General features: G+C 45.9%; 1 protein-coding gene across 5 annotated transcripts in view; it reads right to left on the minus strand.

Moving 5' to 3' along the window:
- The window catches only part of LOC137427022 (transcription regulator protein BACH2), a 172005-nt gene extending 153310 nt beyond the window's left edge, over nt 1-18695 (minus strand). For 3 of the 5 annotated variants that reach the window (XM_068116128.2, XM_068116129.2, XM_068116121.2), the window contains exon 1: nt 18438-18693. The gene's annotated coding sequence lies outside the window, so the exon portion shown is untranslated. Of the gene's footprint in view, nt 1-18437 lie in introns of all 5 variants that reach the window. The other 2 variants (XM_078778751.1, XM_068116131.2) reach the window with 2 other exon arrangements.
- Nucleotides 18696-18919: the final 224 nt, after the last annotated feature.

An 18919-nucleotide genomic window follows, 5' to 3' on the forward strand; every position in this document is an offset into this window, starting at 1 on the left:
AGAAGTATCAGGAGAAGCAGAATTAGCTGTGGAATCAGGAATTAGAGAGTTCATAGAACACATTACCCCACACGGTGTTAAGTTCATAATTCAATTGAAATAAAATGATTTTAAAGAAAAAATAAGAACCACCTTTAGAGGCCATTTTTCCCCGCAGAGCAGGGGTTAGCCTTTTTCGGGCACCGTGGTCCCCTTTTTGAAGCAATGTTTTATGGCCGGATGCCCTTCCTGCCGCCCCTGCCGCCTTCCTTTTAAAGGTCGAAACAAAAAATAATTTGGAATTTACAGCTGTTGATGCAGTGTCGTATACCCTCCCTTATCAAAATGTTACATTTGTTCTCCATGCCTGTTGTTTGTGTCCTTCATAACATCCTTAAAAACAGTCCGTTTCCAGTTTGGAATGATTTTCAATTTTGTATGACTGCCACGCAGAGTAAAAAAAAAAAAATCTCCTCTCTGCGCATGTGTGATCGGGACAAATTCAGAGCCAAAGTACTGCTAAACTGCAGGTTCGTTTTCCGATTTGTGTTGAAAATATAACATTCAATTGAAATTAAGTTGTTCCTCCATCATAAACTGACGTTCGTAGATGGACGGACGGACAGACAGATGTGAACCAATTGCTCAACTCCGCTTTTCGCTTCGTGTGCGCGGGATAATAAAGTCAGCATGTAATAAGTGGAGACAAACTACAGTCCCTATACAAAGGCTACACCCCCTTTCAAAATTTTCACTTTGTGTTGCCTTACAGCCTGGAATTAAATTGTATCAAATCAGACTTTTTTCTACCTTTATTTACACATCATAACCCACAACTTCCAAATGAAAAACACATTCTACAAATTTCAGAAAATTAATTAAACATACAAAACTAGAATAGCTTGGTTGGATAAGTGTCCACCCCCCTGAGTTAATACTTGGTGCAAGTACCTTTGACAGTAATTGCACCTGTGAGTCTGTTGGGATAGGTCTCTACCAACTTTGTACACCATGATTGGGAAATATTTGCCCATTCTTCTGTACAAAACTGTTCTAGCTCAGTTAAGTTGCGTGGAGAAGGTTGATGGACACAAATCTTCCAGTCCTGCCACAGATTTTCCATTGGATTTAGGTCGGGGCTTGACTGGGCCACTCAAGGACATTTTTCTTTTTGTTCCTTAGCCACTCCAGTGTAGCTTTGGCTGTGTGCTTTGGGTCGATGTCATGCTGAAATGTAAACTTCCATCTCATTTTCAGCTTTCTTGGAGAGGGCAGCAAGTTTTCCTCTAGGATTTTTCTGTATCTTGCTCCATCCATTTTCCCTTCTATCCTGACAAGTTCCCTCGTCCCTGCTGATGAGAAACATCCCCATAACATGATGCTGCCACCATCATGCTTTCACAGTAGGGATGGTGTTCTTTGGGTGATGTGCTGTGTTGGGTTTGTGCCAAATGTAACGTTTTGCATTTAGGCCAAAAACGTCCACCTTGGTTTCGTCAGACCACAAAACTTTTGCCACATGGCTTCAGAATCTTTGGAGTGGTTTTTGCATACCTCAAATGGGAATCAAGATGGGCTTTTTGAGTAATGACTTCCTTCTTGCAACCCTAACGTACAGGCTAGACTTGTGGAATGCTTGGGATATTGTTGTCACATGCACACAGTGACCACTCTTTGCCACAAAGGCCTGTAGCTCTTTCAAAGTTGCCATAAAGGCCTCTTGGTGGCCTCTCTGATCTGTCTCCTTCTTGCTTGGTCATCCAGTTTGGCGGAACGGCCTGATATAGACAGGGTCTTGGTGGTGCCATACAACTTCCAATTCCTAAGGATTGTCTTGACTGTGCTCCAAGGGGTATTCAAGGCCTTTGAAATATGTTTATATGCATTCCCCGATATGTGCCTTTCCACAACTTTATCCCAGAGGTCTTTTGAAAGCTCCTTGGTGCTCATGGTTGAGTCTTTGCTGTGAAATGCACTACCCAGCGGAGGAAACATACAGGAACAGCTGATTTTATTCTGAAATAATCAAAATCACTACAATTTAACACAGGTGGAGGCCAATTAACTTGGTGTGTGATTCTGAAGGTGAATGGTTACACCTTAGCTAATTTACAATTGCTATAATAAGGGGGGTGGACACTTATCCAACGAAGATATTCTAGTTTTGTATTTTTGATTAATTTTCTGAAATTTGTAGAATTTGTTTTTCCCTTGGAAGTTGTGGGTTACGATGTGTAAACAAAGGTGGCAAAAGTCTGATTTAATGGAATTTAATTCCAGACTGTAAGGTAACAAAAGGTGAAAATTTTGAAAGGGGTGTAGATTTTCTATGGGCACTGCGTGTGGTATCATTAAGCACAGACCCATTCCATTTAATCTGTGAAAGGTAGCGTTTATAAAGCCGGTATCAGATTGGTATTGATGTATGGAAGAGATATGTGGGTACTGTGGATCGAAGATTCAAAAATAATGGAAGGAACCGAGATGAGAATGATACGATGGATGAATGGATTGTCTCCGAAAGAAAGAATACCAAGCTCAGACATCAGGAAGAGATTATATATCAATACTAGTGAAAAATAAATTTAGGAAGAGAAGACTTAGTCGGTTTGGTCATGTGCAACGAAGGTCAGAAGATGAAGCTGTAAAGAAAGAAATAAAGCTCGTGGTAGAAGAAAGAAAGCAGAGGTCATCCAAAAAGACATGGATTGAAAATGTCAGGAAGATGGAATGTTTGGGTTTGCACAAAACTAACAAAATCGATAGAACTGTATGGAGGAATACCATCATTCGACGAAGCCCCCAGAAAAAGGGGGAAATGGTCGTAAAACGTCTGTTGTTGTTCTGTCAAAATAACTGACAGCTTTAAATTTGATGGATTGAAAGACAAACCTGAATCTCACCACCCAAAGAGGAATATGCAGAAAATAGACAAAGATTGTTTCCTACCGACTCCACGACCAGACCCTGCAGGTGCTGCTTCTGGACCTCATCTAAGGCACTCTTTGCATCACGAAGTGGTGAAGCTGGTTGGTTGGACAGCTGGCCTGACACCACCCACAACTGTAACTTGAAAAATAATTATACGCCTGCCATTTCGATGCGATGGTAAACCGAAGATATGTTTGGAAGTGTCATGTTCACAATTACCATGCTCTCCCTTTCCATTCGGTGTAAAACAACCGAAACGACTGTTAAAAGGATCATCAAATATCAAAAGGTTGGAGCCAATAGACATCATGGGCCATGTGAAGGCGAGAGTATGCATCGGCCTCAGGATTCACGCCTCTGGTGTCAGCCTATAGGCCAGTGTAATTGGAATTATCCGAGCTATATATCCAAGAAGTATTACATATGCAGAAAAGCAGTACGTATGTTTTTGTTTCATGTATGCACAGTCACGTGTACAATGTACATGTATGTACTTACTTTTTCCACATGCGAAATTTGCATTTATGTTTATTTAAATTATACAATGGACTACAAAATGTGAATGTTTCATGATATTTGTTATATTATATCACCTTTATCTATCAATATTGTTGAAATGAAGATCAAATAGCTGTACGTTGAAATATGTTGAAAAAGTCAAAACTTTACATGGGGTGTACTTACTTTTTGACGTGACTGTAACTCGGGTTATTTTTTATTTTTGGGAGTGATTGAGGCAGCGGTCTGTTGCCTATACACCGCTCACATTAAGGTTTGTGTAAGAAAAACGTGTTGCATGCTTGGAAAAAGATCGTCTGTAGGGCAGCTTCTCTGCTAGTCATAATAATAATAAGTTGTGATAGTAATGCTGTACATTATAATGTACGGCAACTTGGAAAATAGTCATGGCCCGTTTACACAGTACAAGTCTCAGCCACTACACTGGTAAGAACCAGACTCGGTGCCATAATGGATCATCCGCTCTGAGTCTGGGAGGTCACTGGTTCAAACTCCAGCCAAGTCATACCAACGACTTTAAAAATGGCACGTGTTGCTTCGTTGCTTGACGCCCAGCATTTAAAAGGACAGAGCATGGACAAACAACGCTGCGAAGGCAATGGCAAACCACCCAGTATAATCCTTGTCAATGAACTGCTTCTGCAGCACTAACGCTCTGTGAAGAGTATGCTACGTTAAAATGAAAAAGAACGCTGGCAAGAGGTGACATTTGAAAGTGGGAGTGACAGCGCCAGGGTTGTCATCCCGCATTCAGAGGCTACACACGGAGTGCCAAATCATGCCCAGATTGATGGCCGCCCAACGCTGAGCATCGCAGCGTTCACTCGCTTTAGGCACAGGCATCAGAGAGAGACGCTCACTCGAGCATGCACGGGCAGCATCCGCAAGCTGCCAACCCCTAACCCACCCACCTACCCCCTCCCATCTTTCCCCAGCCACCAAAATAAAACTCATCCAACACTTGCAAACGGGGCATTGTGCCAACAGCTGCTAGTAGACAGAGTTTTCTTCATTTACGATAAGAATGTGCCCGTTTGGGGGATTATGTTCGAGTCTGTGTGCGAAGCCAAAATGCAGGCAAATTCCTGGCCTGAGAGCAGCTGGCTATGTTCTCATGGCACAATAATTTGATGCCCTTACGCCCCACTATTCACCACCACTCTCCTACCTCCATGCACATAGGTACATCGTCCGTGCTCTCCTCTTAAACTGGAAAAGGCTTCAATAAGTCGATACACCCAACACGTGGAGAAACACAAAGACGCCAACCCCCTCCTGCCCTCCACTACCCCCCACAAATAGCACGCATTACCCGCAGTCTCTGGAGCAGGGACAATACAGGTTTGCAAAAATGAAAGCATCAGACGCCGATTCTTGGCACGACTCCTCGCCTTTTGCATCCTAGTTTGCACTGCAAAGACCAAAGTGTCTCTTACTTGATCCCACGCCCGAAATAAAAATAACCACACGGATAAACATGCACCCAAATCAAGCACATAAACCTGCTTTGACGGGCCACCTCATTTGAGCAATCCAGCAAAGGTACATAAATTGGACGGCGTACCTCCTGCGAGCACCTTTTATTGCATTTATGGGCCAACTGTCCCAAAAGGCTCGACGCCTGAGAAAGTGCATTGCACAGAAGAGCAATAGATCTGCACTACATTTCCATGATGTATGAGCTAAGCCCGAAAGCACAAGCGCAGATGCGGTAATATGCCCATAATAGAGGTGCAAACTTAATGGCAAAACAAATCGCGAGCAGACACACAGCCTGGACACTGGCAATGGGCCGCTGTTTCCGGCAGCGTGGGCAGCAGTGCCAGAGCGGTGCTTGGCACGGCGCGTGTGCTGCACATCCCCATCACGCCTACTTAGCAGATAGAGTCGGAGAGGACAAAAGGGAGCGTGCGACGTACCATGAAACTGACACGCCGTGGAGGAAGACCATCCACGATTCCAAAAGAACACGTGGACCTCGCGCAGTTTTTGGTGGCAATCTATATATATATATATATATATATATATACTGTATATAAATGTGAGTTGTCTGTGTGTGTCCGCGTTTTATTCAGACATGGCTGAACGGATCTTCATCAAACTTTCAGAGGTTCATCAGTGAGTGCCTGGGAGTGTTCTGGGCGAAAAACAAATAAATAAATTAATTGGGGGAAAAAAAAAGTTCGTTTTTTTAGAGTTTAAAAAAAAACGCTCGATAGTGCTGAAGCCTTTTTAAATTAATGACAGTTAGATACAAGTACACATTCGCATAAATAAATACAAAACGATCACCAGACATTTGAATACAGATAAATCAAACAATTCCGGAAGTGTACGAAGTTGGTAGTACCGCTGAGGTGAAAGCACTCTTTGCACAGCGAAATTTGTCATCCTTCCTTTCTTACTCCCTCCCTCTCCCCCAAAAACAAAACAAAACAGAGGAACCTGTCAAAGACCCCCCCCCCCCCCCCCGGCCCCCAAAAGATGGATATGCAGTATATCTCTGCCCTCCCTCTCACTTCACCTCACTTTCCCTCTGCCTCCCACTCCCTCCCCTCCCCCTCCCCTTTAAGATATAAATTCTCCGTAAAAGAGCTTCCACTTCTGACTGCTCCCCTTCCCCCCCTCCCCTCCTCTCCCCTTCCCCCCCTCCCCTCCCCTCCTCTCCCCTTCCTCCCCTCCACTCCCCTCCTCTCCCCTTCCCTCCCTCCTCTCCCCTTCTCCCCCTCCTCTCCCCTTCCTCCCCTCCTCCCCTCCTCTCCTCTCCCCTTCCCTCCCTCCTCTCCCCTTCTCCCCCTCCCCCCCCTCCTCTCCCCTTCCCCCCCTCCTCTCCCCTTCCCCCCCTCCTCTCCCCTTCCCTTCCCCTCCCTAACCCCCCCCCCCCTTTCCCGCCCGGCAACGCCGGGTACTTCTGTTAGTAAATAATAAATAAGTGAGAGAGCAAATGTGCAAAAGTGAGAAAGCAAATGCATAGAGATAAAATAAACAAGTAAAGGTGAGATGTGCACCTTGAGAGCATCTCGTAAAAAGGGAGGGATCGGAATTGGCAATCGAATGAATTCATCTGGACTCATGCGGAAAAAGGGAAGCGGTCAAACACAAATGGTATTTCTTTTTCTTAATAAAGCCTTAACCGGTGAATCATTGCAAACCACAACACACTTCAAAGTGACTGTGCATGGCGTGGTTTGCTTGCGGAAAGTTTCACGAAGCGTCTTACAACACCATCTGGGTGGTGCGTGTCCGAGAATTGACCACGTCGGTACATAAACGATGTGGCCTTTTGTTTTGAAAAGAAATCGCTCCATTATAAATGAAGGGATAAAGTGTATGAGGGAATGCACGAGTGAAACAAACGAGCGGTCCAAAATATGGAACCGGCTGATGGAGACGCACGGGCCGACTGGGCTAAGGAATGTGGGGGCAATCATTGGAAGCAAAATCAATCGACTTAGGAATCTTCACGTGCTCTATTGCTGAATAGCACAAGGGGCGGGGTACTCGTGAGGAGCTCTCTGGCCGGGGTTTCGTTCCCATCGGGCCGAGGATGAACCTTTCGGAGCAGAGTGTCGCACGACCGAGAGTGCCGGCCTTGGGGTGGGAAGTCGCACTGCTGTACCATCTGCCAGCTTTCGCTTGTGGCTCAGTTTGTTAAAGATGTCATTGGACCTTTCGAAAAGAGCAGTCCGATGTGTGCGGGTCACCCTGGGCAAATGGCAGAAATTCTGCTGATTAGCTGATGGTCACTTGGGAATTAGTGCCCTGTGTATTCCAGATGAGCAACCGGTCCAGGGTTTTTCCTCAGTGATGGAAATGTCGACGACTTGTCATGGGTTGGCTTGGCGTGAGACAATCGATTACCGATCATGATATAATCAACATACACTTCACATGTCAGAGGCATCGATTTGTGAAAATGAAGAGAATGGAGGAAAGGAAGTGAAAAGGGGGGAGGGTGGTGTGTCTCTGATCTGATATACCATATGGTGCCATACATAGCATCGGGGATGGCAAAGCAGTTTCTTGGCAAGAGTTATACTGGGTGGTTTGCCATTGCTTTTCCCAGGCAGTAGTTATAGCAGGAATGTGTAATTTGGCCATGGTGCCGGGGATAACTCACCTACTCTTCGCGAAGGACACCGTGAGGGCTTTAACGTCCGCCAATTGATGCCGGCAGACGGGACATCGAGTTTAACATCCATCCGAGGGACGGCACACACATTGATGAAACGCCCTGGCTGTAAACCAAATTCCTGGGTCGGGATTCAAACCCAGGCGAGACAGCTTAGGGCAAGTGTGCGTGAATCCTGCCAGCCCGGGGTGAATGCGCAAGAGTAAAAATTCTGCCGATTTTGCATACGCAATAAGTAGATGGCTCCTTTAATAAATAATTGACCAGTTACCACCTTCTCAATCGTCCACACATCTAGTCCGAACAGAGGCCTTGTTAGTTGGTGCAACGTGTGCGAAAATACATTTTGCATTCCTGGTGGCTCCGTTGCACCACTGATGAAGACCAACTTTTCAGTGAAACCTGAGGCCTATGCATATTCCAGTTTGGGCTGAAAGGCTCTCAGGGAAAAAGATTATCAGTGGTTCAAGAGTCACGCCAACAGGGGTTGTGATAAAACGATAGTGTGGCTGATACAATACTAAAACTAGAGGTTCCAGGGAACCTGAACTCAACTGGTCTATATCAACATGGTTAGAATAATGCATAATAGAACCACAAACTATATCGTTTATATGTGCTAAAAATATATGACAAAAATTGCTTTTCAACATGGCCGCCCTGCCACGCCCATTTTTGGGCGTCCAACGCCCAAATGCAATCCCAAACTAGTTTACGTCTTACAGATGCTGCACAACAACTTTCATCCAATTTAATCAATATTTGTGACTTTTAGAGGGTAGACGTCGAATTGTTTACAGACGACAGACAGACAGACAGACAGACGGACGACGGACACTGGGTGTCGACAAAAACTCAGCTGGACATAGTCCAGTTGAGTTAAAAATGAAGATAAAACTCAACGAAATCCCACAAAACAAATGTGCAATCGCATTTTCCCTCAGAGGGTTTAAAGCAAGCGGTGCAGCGTCATCTCATGTGATCCCCCATCCCTACCCGTGAAATTTTCTACCCCCATTGACCCCAACTAACCCAACCCTCTCACTTGTGGATCACCGTTTCGTCCCCCTCGTCTTCCGGTTCATTCATTCCCTTGGTGGTCGTGTCTGGCTGTGGCTCCACCACCAGTGCAATGCCTTTGTACCCTCCATCGCATCGCTCTTCTGCGACCTTCGATCTAGTAGAAAAATAGGAAATGACCAAAGCAGAACCTCCAAGTCTTAGAGTGAAATGACCAACTCGGAGCCATTCAAGGTAATAAAGTACGATGCGGAGACGGGTCATGTCAACATCAGGTTCAACGCTTGCGCATAGACTTGGACAGGTGACCAGCACCCAGGACTTGCTCTCCCGAAGGATACTGTGGAATTGTATGCAAGCTAGCTAAACAATCCCTCTCAAGGAACGTCACGCTCCAAGATGCCATTATCCTCATGAGCGGAGCCGAATGGCAATTCAGACCCAAGTCGCATGCTAATCTCAACACGGCCCTCAACAAGTACGACGCACAGGCCAAGAAGAACACAGGATATAAAACTAGAATAGTACCCGGTAGAGCGCATACCTACGCTAGGCTCAAGAGTTTACGTTTTGTTGCCCACTGACAGACCGGATCTCGATCTGGACCTCCAAAATCGAATCGCCTTGTTCTCGTCAAGCACCCAACTCATCCACCAAGTTTTGTCCGAATCCATCCATACCTTTGTGAGATCCATACCTTTGTTGGCTCTATCTTTCCATGGTGCAGAATCACTTGTGAAATAAAGAAAATTCTCGGATCCGGATCCGGATCTTCACCAAAATCTAATCATTTCATCCTTGTCGCACACCCAACCTGTCCACCGAGTTTTGCCTGAATACATCCATAACTTTTTGAGATATCCTGCTCACAGACAGACGGGGATGAAAACATAACCTCCGTCCACCTTCGGTGGCAGAGGTTAAAAAAAAAAAAAAAAATGGTACGCGACCATTCTACCATGGTAGAATATACAGAAACCCAGAACCGTAAGTGGAAACACCATCAAAATATAACCAGGCCATCAATAGCCTTCGCGTACCCTTCATATCCCTTCTTAAAAGTTTGCTTCCATTTTAACGTGCAACCACCTCTTTAAACTCAATCATTCGACGTGAACGACATCTTGACTTGATTTAACTCATCAGTCTCCTTTGGGACCAACGTGATGGATTTTCCAACAAATCTCCGATATATAACGTAAACGTACTCGCGCTTCAACTCAATTGACCATGACTGAACGCCTCAAACCGACAATGCCATTGCTTTCATACAAGGAGCCATCTATTTAGTATGTATGCACCAGATTTTTTAACTGATAAAATGAACAGGGAGGACGGTTAGAGAGAGAAAGGCAGATCGGGGCGAATGCGAGGAAGAAGAAGAACCACATATAGAGGTCATTTTTCCCCACAGAGCAGGGGTTGTACCGTGGTCCCCTTTTTGAAGCAATGTGTTATGGCCGGATGCCCTTCCTGCCGCCAACCCTGTTAGTCGCCTCTTCCGATACAAGGGAATTGCCAGTGAACTGGTACTCAATTTGCCGACCTCGGAAGGATGACAGGCTGGGTCAATCCCCCTGGTCTTTAATTCAGCGATCGAACGGGATTCGAACCCAGGATCCTATGATCCCAAGCCGGCACCCTAACCGCTAAGCCAACACCAGGAAATAGGGGAGAATGCGAGGATTAGGGAAATAAGTTTCGGAAGAGATGGAAGGGAGTAGGGATGTACACAGGAGAGGACGAGGTAGGGTCAAAATAGATGGCCCATAATAGAATGCCTTCCCAAGTCTATCATTCCACCATTTGAAATGTTTAGTTGTTATTTCCCTCAAGTCCAAATTTCGTTGGCCTACTTGGCATTCCCACCTGAGTATATACAACCTCGTAATGGGATTTTTCCAAGCTAAAAATCCCATAAACGGTGTGGATATGTCCATCATCAGCCAATGTCCTTGCGGTTCAGGTAAAAGCCTTTCGATACTTCTTAACGTAATGCCTCTGCCATACATATAGCGTGTGTACAAGCTCCCAATCATCCATACGGGTCGATAGACAAGTTCGGAACACACTAAGTAGCAATCTCATGCGTCAGGTGTTATAAACGATGGAAACAAATCCCACGTGTTCCGCCGAAAGCACACGCGAAGCTGCAAAGAAAGAAAGATGTAAATCAACAACTAACACGTGTGTATGACAAGGGAATCACGCACACAGGATAAAACAAGCAGCCAATTCTTAATGGGCACCCACTAATGGGTTAATATGTTGCGAAACCTAAATGATAGGCTATGTAAGAACGTCTAAACACGGAGGAGAACGAAGTCACAAGTGACAGGCTAAAAGCTGCATGGAAAAGTAATAGGGGAAGGGGAGTTTCCACGGCAACCTGGAACAGAGGCGGTGCACACAATTGGATCATTTTTGAGACATTTTTTGCTCGGATGCAGAGGCGTCTGCAGGTTTACGGAACAAGCTTCTCCTCATTAGGTTTGAGCTCCGAGTGCAGGCCTGCAGCTACTGTAGGTGTGTTTAACCATCGTAGGTCCGAGTGCAAGCCAAAGGGCATGCCACGGCTAAAGAACGACGGAGACAGAAGGGATCTCTCCGTGGATTACCAAAGACAACAATCCATACGGGGGAGAGTGCTACACAGGATTTTACGCTTTGACAAAATGACACATCCTGTTGGCAAAAGTATTTGTGATTTACCCAAAGCATCCAAAAACTACACAACAGTTGTACTACTGCTACAACAACTCAAGGTTGCCCTTCCTAACCAAAAAAGGCCATTCACATGTATCATGTGAACTACCTGGTCAATTTGTTTGTAGTACAAAATACCACAACTACTACTCTGACTACTACTAGTTTAGTGGCTACAACTATTCCCACCATTCCCAACGTTGTTCAGATGTCAGCCGTGGCATCTGAATTTTCTTGTTGTTTTTCCTGTCAGAAGCCTCTGGAGTGACTATCGACAGCAGTAAATGAATGTCTAACCACGAGAACTGAAGGATTTCATTATGAGGGCCATTATTTCAAGAAAAAGATCCCCATACAGAACCACTCAAGCATGCCATTGTTGATTAACCAGGTGATTGAAGTGAAGTTCCCGTTACATAATCAGCCATTACAATTGAAGAAACGTGTTTGTAAAGCTGCACATTTCAAAAAATGAAAGGGAAAAGTTTATTTTGATGTTCAGTTTGTATATATTATTTTATACATATATATATATACATATATATATATATATATATATATATATATATATATATATATATATATATATATATATATATATATATATATATATATATATATGTATAAACAGGCGGCAGGAACAACCAAAGAAATTCTGCATTTTGTTCATTAGGTTCATCTTGTCATATGTTAATATTTTGAAGCTTTTTCCATCTGCAGGATGATGCACTCAAAATTTGAGGGCAGCATCTTTCCTTGGGGAACTCGAAGGCTGGTCTTGGCTTTGCGGTTAGGGTGCGGCTTGGGATCCTCAGATCCTGGGTTCGAATCCCGGTCGATCGCTGAATTAACGCCGGGGGGGCCTAATTAACGCCGGATTAAGCCAGGCCTAATCTCCCAACCTCAATAACGCTCTTGTGTCTGAATGGAAGCAAATCCTCACAGCAACTCACAGGGTTGACTCAGCCTGACCATCCTTCCGAGGTCGGCTAATTGAGTACCAGTTCACTGGTAATTCCCTGTGCGTCGCAAGAGGCGACTAACAGGGTTGGTGGCAGGAAGGGCATCTGGCTGTAAAACATTGCTTCGAAAAGGGGACCACGGTGCCCAAAAAAGGCCAACCCCTGCGCTGCAGGGAAAAATGGCCTCTAAAGGTGGTTCAACTATTCCCACTGTGCAGGGTTGCCCATTGAATGTTGTCGGCTCAAGCCTTTCATGAACCAGGTCGCAAGGCCTGACGTTCACCTGGAGATTTATTGGGCAAGGATTTGGGACTTGTTCAAGGTGCTGGAGATAACGCGCCTATTCATAGCAAAAGTCACCATGAGATATTTAATTAAATGCGATCAGACATGACACCTGGCTTAACATCCATCAGTGGGATGGTCCACCCATTGATGCTTTTCCGTGCCTGCGAAACACCAGGATTAGAGTTTACAGCTGGGTCTGGATTCAAACCCAGGTTAAGCAGCTCAAATGTAAGTGCACTCACCTCTGCACCATCCGATAGCATTAAAAATGACACAACAGTTGTGAACATTTATATCAGCGTTATTTAAATTTTAAAAAAAGACACCTTAATGGATGATCGGCAACGTTTAATTAGTGACACAAATCCCAATCCGAGCTTATCCGAACTCAACAATTTACATTCGTCCCACTCGATACAGTGAAGTCTTGCAGGCAAGTGAAGATGCATACAGGATATGAAGGTCAATGACGCGAGTCAGTTCGACCTCACAGCGAGCGCTGCATCAGACCACGAGTGGCTGTGGATAAATGCCGAGTTTCTTTCTCTCCGTGACGTTGCTACGTAACAGGCATGCATCCCTTTGCCATCCTGGCCGAATGCCGCAGGAACCGGGGAGTGGCTATGCTCATGGGGTCAGGTCACCACCAACTGCCGGGACTCAAACCATGCCAGAAATCCAAGCAGAAAGACCCCACAACAAGTTAGGATATTCAGCTGAAGAATAAAAATCAATGGTGCATGACTTTACAGGAGTCCATCAACGCTCAGGGCTATGGTACCAAATTTAGACGATGCGCACAAGTACTGTAGCAATCAGGAAGAGACCCCAAGCGCACCTCCGGCATAATCTGAGCAACGTGGCGAAGACACTTACTGTATAATACGATGTTCAAAGGTCCCAAAAAATTACAGGAAACCAACCTATGGCTCAGCGGCTTTTGAATGCAACAACCGGTGTTGGGCTAGCGGCTAGGGTGCCGGCTTAGGATCCTAGGATCCTGGGTTCGAATCCCGGTCGATCGCTGAATTAACGCCAGGGGGGTTGACTCAGCCTGTCATCCTTCCGAGGTCGGCTAATTGAGTACCAGTTCACTGGTAATTCCCTGTTTGTCGTTAAAGGCGGCAAAAAGGGTTGGCGTCAGGAAGGGCATCCGGCCGTAAAACACTGCTTCAAAAAGGGGACCAAAAAACAACAACAACCACGGTTCCCGAAAAAGGCCAACCCCCGCTTTGCGGGGAAAAATGGCCTCTAAAGGTGGTTATATATATTTTATATATTAAGGAACCACTGGAGACGCGCACACTGAGCTATATCTCAGGTTCTCGTGGAACTCTTGGAATAATTCACAGGGTAGATCGAAGAGCGAAGCTCAAATGAGGATTTTGTGAAATTATTCTCACTGCCTTTGCACAGGCGACTACAAAGCCAAGCAAATGGAGTACTTTCGTCGAGGACGTTGTTCCTGACATCAGATTTCATGTTTGCGACGGCAAGTTCACCTGCCTACATAGCAAGGACAAGGAACATGAGCAGCGCTTCAGAACCAGTGCCCAAAACGTGCAGCCCAGCCCCTCCTCCCCCTCCAACACTTTTCTCTTCATCCTCCTCCTTTCCTCCTTTTCCCAAGCTTCTCTCTCCCAGCATTGTCAAAACAAATCTGAGAAATCTAGGCCAAAAGGAAGACAAAATGTGCCTTATTAGTTACGAAAAGAATATTTTAAAAAACACATTATTAAACAACCAACTCAATATTACGTCTTGGAATATAGAAACATCTGTAAATAAATTAATAAATTAATAAATGAACGAGCGTTAATTTGAAACCGGTCTGATGGTATCGAGTGTTGAAAATTCATTTTCACTTATGCCACGTTTCACCTGCAAGTCGTGCCACGTTGGGGGCACTTACCACTACATAAGCATGTGGAAATGGAACCTCTGCATGCTATTCGCTTTGGGGGTTAGGTGAGGTAAGGCTGGGGTGTGGGGTTGGAGGAGGAGAATAAGGATCCATCGTACGATCCATTCGAGATGGATTACAAACGAACAGGACAGCGCTGCAACAACCATGACAATATTCAAATAGAGTTTCAAGCCAGATTTAAGGCTGGTCCATAAAGCCAGACTTACGCCAAAGAAGCGTTGATTAAACATTTTCGAAGTAAACTGCCGACCTCAGAGAAGCAGCGTCGGATGGCTCACGTATCACAACCACTCACACTTGGCAAGAAAATACAGCCGCAAGCAACCACGGATAGCCCGTGATATTTAGGATATCAACAACCACGGATAGCCCGCAAGCAACCACGGATAGCCCGCAAGCAACCACGGATAGCCCGCAAGCAACCACGGATAGCCCGCAAGCAAGCAACCACGGATAGCCCGCAAGCAAGCAACCACGGATAGCCCACAAGCAACCACGGATAGCCCGCAAGCAACCACGGATAGCCCGCAAGCAACCACGGATAGCCCGCAAGCAACCATGGATAGCCCGCAAGCAACCACGGATAGCCCGCAAGCAACCACGGATAGCCCGCAAGCAACCACGGATAGCCCGCAAGCAACTACGGATAGCGCGCAAGCAACCACGGATAGTGCGCAAGCAACCACGGATAGCCCGCAAGCAACCACGGATAGCCCGCAAGCAACCACCGATAACCCGCAAGCAACCACGGATAGCCCGTGATATTTAGGACGCCCAATGCTTTCAGCCACAGAATGCAGTTTTCAATAAGTTGATCATTCTGTACAATCAACGACATAAATTCTGACCCGAGGATAAATTCCAGCTTCAAAATGCGAATCGACCTGCACAGCAAGATGTATGTACTTTCCAGTCTTCTTCCGTCTACTCGAATTGATTCCTGGGAGCAATCATCATTTAAGCAGGAATCTCAACACCAGTGATGGGATCGCCACCAATACAGCGGAAAGGTGCCTCGATCCGAAAAAAAACCAGAAAGAAAGAAGAGAAACCACCGTGGCAAAAGCGTTATGCGAGGGGAAATTATTCCAAGTTCCACGAGCGAGACTTTTCACAAAAAACAAACACAAAGAAAACCAGGTGGAATTATCAAGACGGAGAGCGTCCCAACAAGCAGGACGTTTTGCAGACAGAACCTGCAACTTGGAGAGAAAAAAGTACATTGATTGGACGGATTAAGTGTGGTTGGATTTGCAAGGGGGTGAATGGAAAAGTGAGGTGTGTGCCCTCGTCTCTGTGCCGTCAAGCCTGGGTTTGAATCCCAACCCAGCTCGAAACACCTTGGTGCTGCGCATGGAAGAAGAGGCAACAATGCGTGCTCCGTCCATCAGATGGACATTACGCGAGAAGACCCCTCCGCCAGCACAGGGCGTTGGCGGACGTCAAAGATCCCACGGTGTCATTCACGAAGAGCAGGCGAGTTGTTGTCGGCATCCTGAACTAATTACAAGCTCACGCCACCTTCGGTGGAACGCCAGGCCCGACGAGCCGGTTCCAGAGAGACCCGGGTCACACCCGTTCCTAAGTCCAACCCCACAAGAAGGTGGGAATAATTGGAACCAGTAATTAAGAACGAAAACGGACGGAAATGATAGGTAAAGAAACGCTTCGACATAAAATATGGATCGCAAAGTTTCGAGTTCCGCCTTCGCTTCAAGCCACGTGTGAAAAGGACAGAGAAAGCCACTCATTTACCAGTCGCTGGCAGGAAAAGGGAAAAAGCCTGACCATGCAGGCAGCAACGGGTTGAGAAATTTGCGCCACAACACTGGAGATGGGCGTTGTCGCTTTCTGATTTTTTTAATTATTATTTTTTACCAAAACTTGCCTCGTCACCCTCTGAATCAGCATTCTCATGAGCTAACCGAGGTAGCACAAAACACCCTTTACAAGCTCTCAATCAATTGACCACAAGTACGAGTTCAGGAAGCGGTGAAGCTTCAGAAGTTTCAGAGGGAGTCAAAGTTTAAAACTTTTTTAAAAATTGCTCTACATCATCATCTATCCATGTCTGAGTATGTTGATCTCTCTCTCCTTTGCATTCCTACAAATTTGCCATGCTCCCTGTTCAGGGCACAAATCCGCGATTCTAAAGTAAAGGGCCTGAGATAACATCGACTCGAGTGGCATGGAGTTTTGCGGTTAGGACGATGGCAGCCGCCGCGAAGAACGCCCTCCGGTATATGTGCAGGTTACAGCAAGCAGTCAGCGATTTGGAACAACCTGGGTTCCCTCTGCCACCACCGCTTTCATCGGAAGAGCCGGGTAGCATCACCTCTCCCACTGCTACCTTTCACTCCCGTAGCCGAAAGCACACAGCGCTTTCAATCGAGTAGGAAGTAGCAGGTTAGCTGTGGTTAAAAAGCGGTTGGCGTTCTACTCCGATTTGTTCCTTGATGCAGATCCGATGAACCCTTCTAGCTAAAACGAACTAATACAAAGGTCCACAAACCTATCAATCATGGTCACAGGAAAGGTGATCCCCTTCTGAAAGTTGGTTGACCTTAACTTTTAAAGAAAATGTCCACAAACCTATTGCGAATGGTCACAGAAAAGGTGATCCCCTTCTGAGAGTTGGTTGACCTTAACTTTTAAAGAAAATGTCCACAAACCTATCGCTCATGGTCACAGGAAAGGTGATCCCCTTCTGAGAGTTGGTTGACCTCAACTTTTAAAGAAAAGGTCCGCAAACCTATGGTGCATGGTCACAGAAAAGGTGATCCCCTTCTGAGAGTTGGTTGACCTCAACTTTTAAAGAAAACGTCCACAAACCTATCGCTCATGGTCACAAGAAAGGTGATCTCTTTCTGAGAGTTGGTTGACCTCAACTTTTAAAGAAAAGGTCTGCAAACCTATGGCGCATGGTCACAGGAAAGGTGATCCCCTTCTGAGAGTTGGTTGACTTCAACTTTTAAGGAAAACGTCCACAAACCTATGGCGCATGGTCACAGGAAAGGTGAACCCCTTCTGAGAGTTGGTTGACCTCAACTTTTAAAGAAAAGGTCCACAAACCTATTCCGCATGGTCACAGGAAAGGTGATCCCCTTCTGAGAGTTGGTTGACCTCAACTTTTAAAGAAAAGGTCCGCAAACCTATGGCGCATGGTCACAGGAAAGGTGATCCCCTTCTGAGAGTTGGTTGACCTCAACTTTTAAAGAAAATATTCGAGACCCTTTTGCAGCAGTTTGATACGAAGCAATACAACGCAATACCCTAATTGGTCTCTCTCAATTGCAATCCCATGAATGGTCCAATCGTATCATTGAAGACCCTTTTAATTTAGCTCATTGCAACTTTATGGTGAATTTGGCCTTGTTTTTTATTTTGGGGGAAAAGGATAGAACGACCATATGGTCACGTACAGTATGGTCACGTGTAAATATCACAAAGATATTTAGAGATTTCCATATTATAACATCGACAAGTTCAATCCCATATAAAAGAGGAAATGCAAAACTTCCCCAACGAAGTTGACAACCTCCGAGGGAGGCGGAGGGGGGAGGGAGGGGGTGACCAAACATCGGGATCCACAGGATTTCTTGAGGAGCCACCAATGTCCCAATAGGACTTAAGGCATTACATCACGATCAAATAAATACATCCCTTAAAACGAAAAACCCGTTTGACGTTAATAACACTAGCAGTGACGTCACTACTGAAGCTGTGTTCTAGTTACTGAAATCGTGAGCAGTGGGATGAGGCTGTCACTCATGTGCCAAAGACAATAAGAGAGGTACAGTGATGTAACAGGTCCAGTCACGTAACAGAGGAACAGTGACGTAACACACAGACGCGGAGACCAGGATAAACAGACAGCCGGGAATAAAGGGACATGACATGTTGGTCCAGCTTCCGACAGACCCCCAATCACTTGTACAAGCAGCCAGTGCCGCCATCTCTCCCCATCTCTCACCTCGGTCACCTCTCCGTATCCTCTCGCCACCCCCAGCGCCCCTCCGCCACAACACCTCAGTCGCCTTACTCTCCGGCTCCAGCTCGTACCTTTGTCTTTCCCTCGCCCCGGGACTTCCTCAGCCGTTACCTGTCTCTCTGGAAGGCGCTCTCTCGCCTCCTGCTCCCTCTCTCTTCCCCACTCTCCCACTTCCAGCCCCCTAAACCGCCCACCGACCCCCCTACCACTGCCTCAGTCCGCCCCGCTGCACGAAATTCCGAATCGCGAAGCGCTCTCGGGCGTTGTGTCCATTTCCGGCCACCGTATGATCGGATTGTAAATCGCGGAGTGGACACAGCTCGCGGGACCTTCGACTCTTCCCTTTCGCTCTCGCACGATGACGTAATGCGTAGGGCGGGGCCTGAATAATAATCACGAATAATGGCAATTACAGTATGAGAACAATTATTAGGAATGAACAGTGACACGTTAAAGGCTTGATG

Source organism: Myxine glutinosa, chromosome 5 (assembly GCF_964187855.1).
Source record: "Myxine glutinosa chromosome 5, kmMyxGlut1.1, whole genome shotgun sequence".
NCBI classification, from domain to species: Eukaryota; Metazoa; Chordata; class Myxini; order Myxiniformes; family Myxinidae; genus Myxine; species Myxine glutinosa.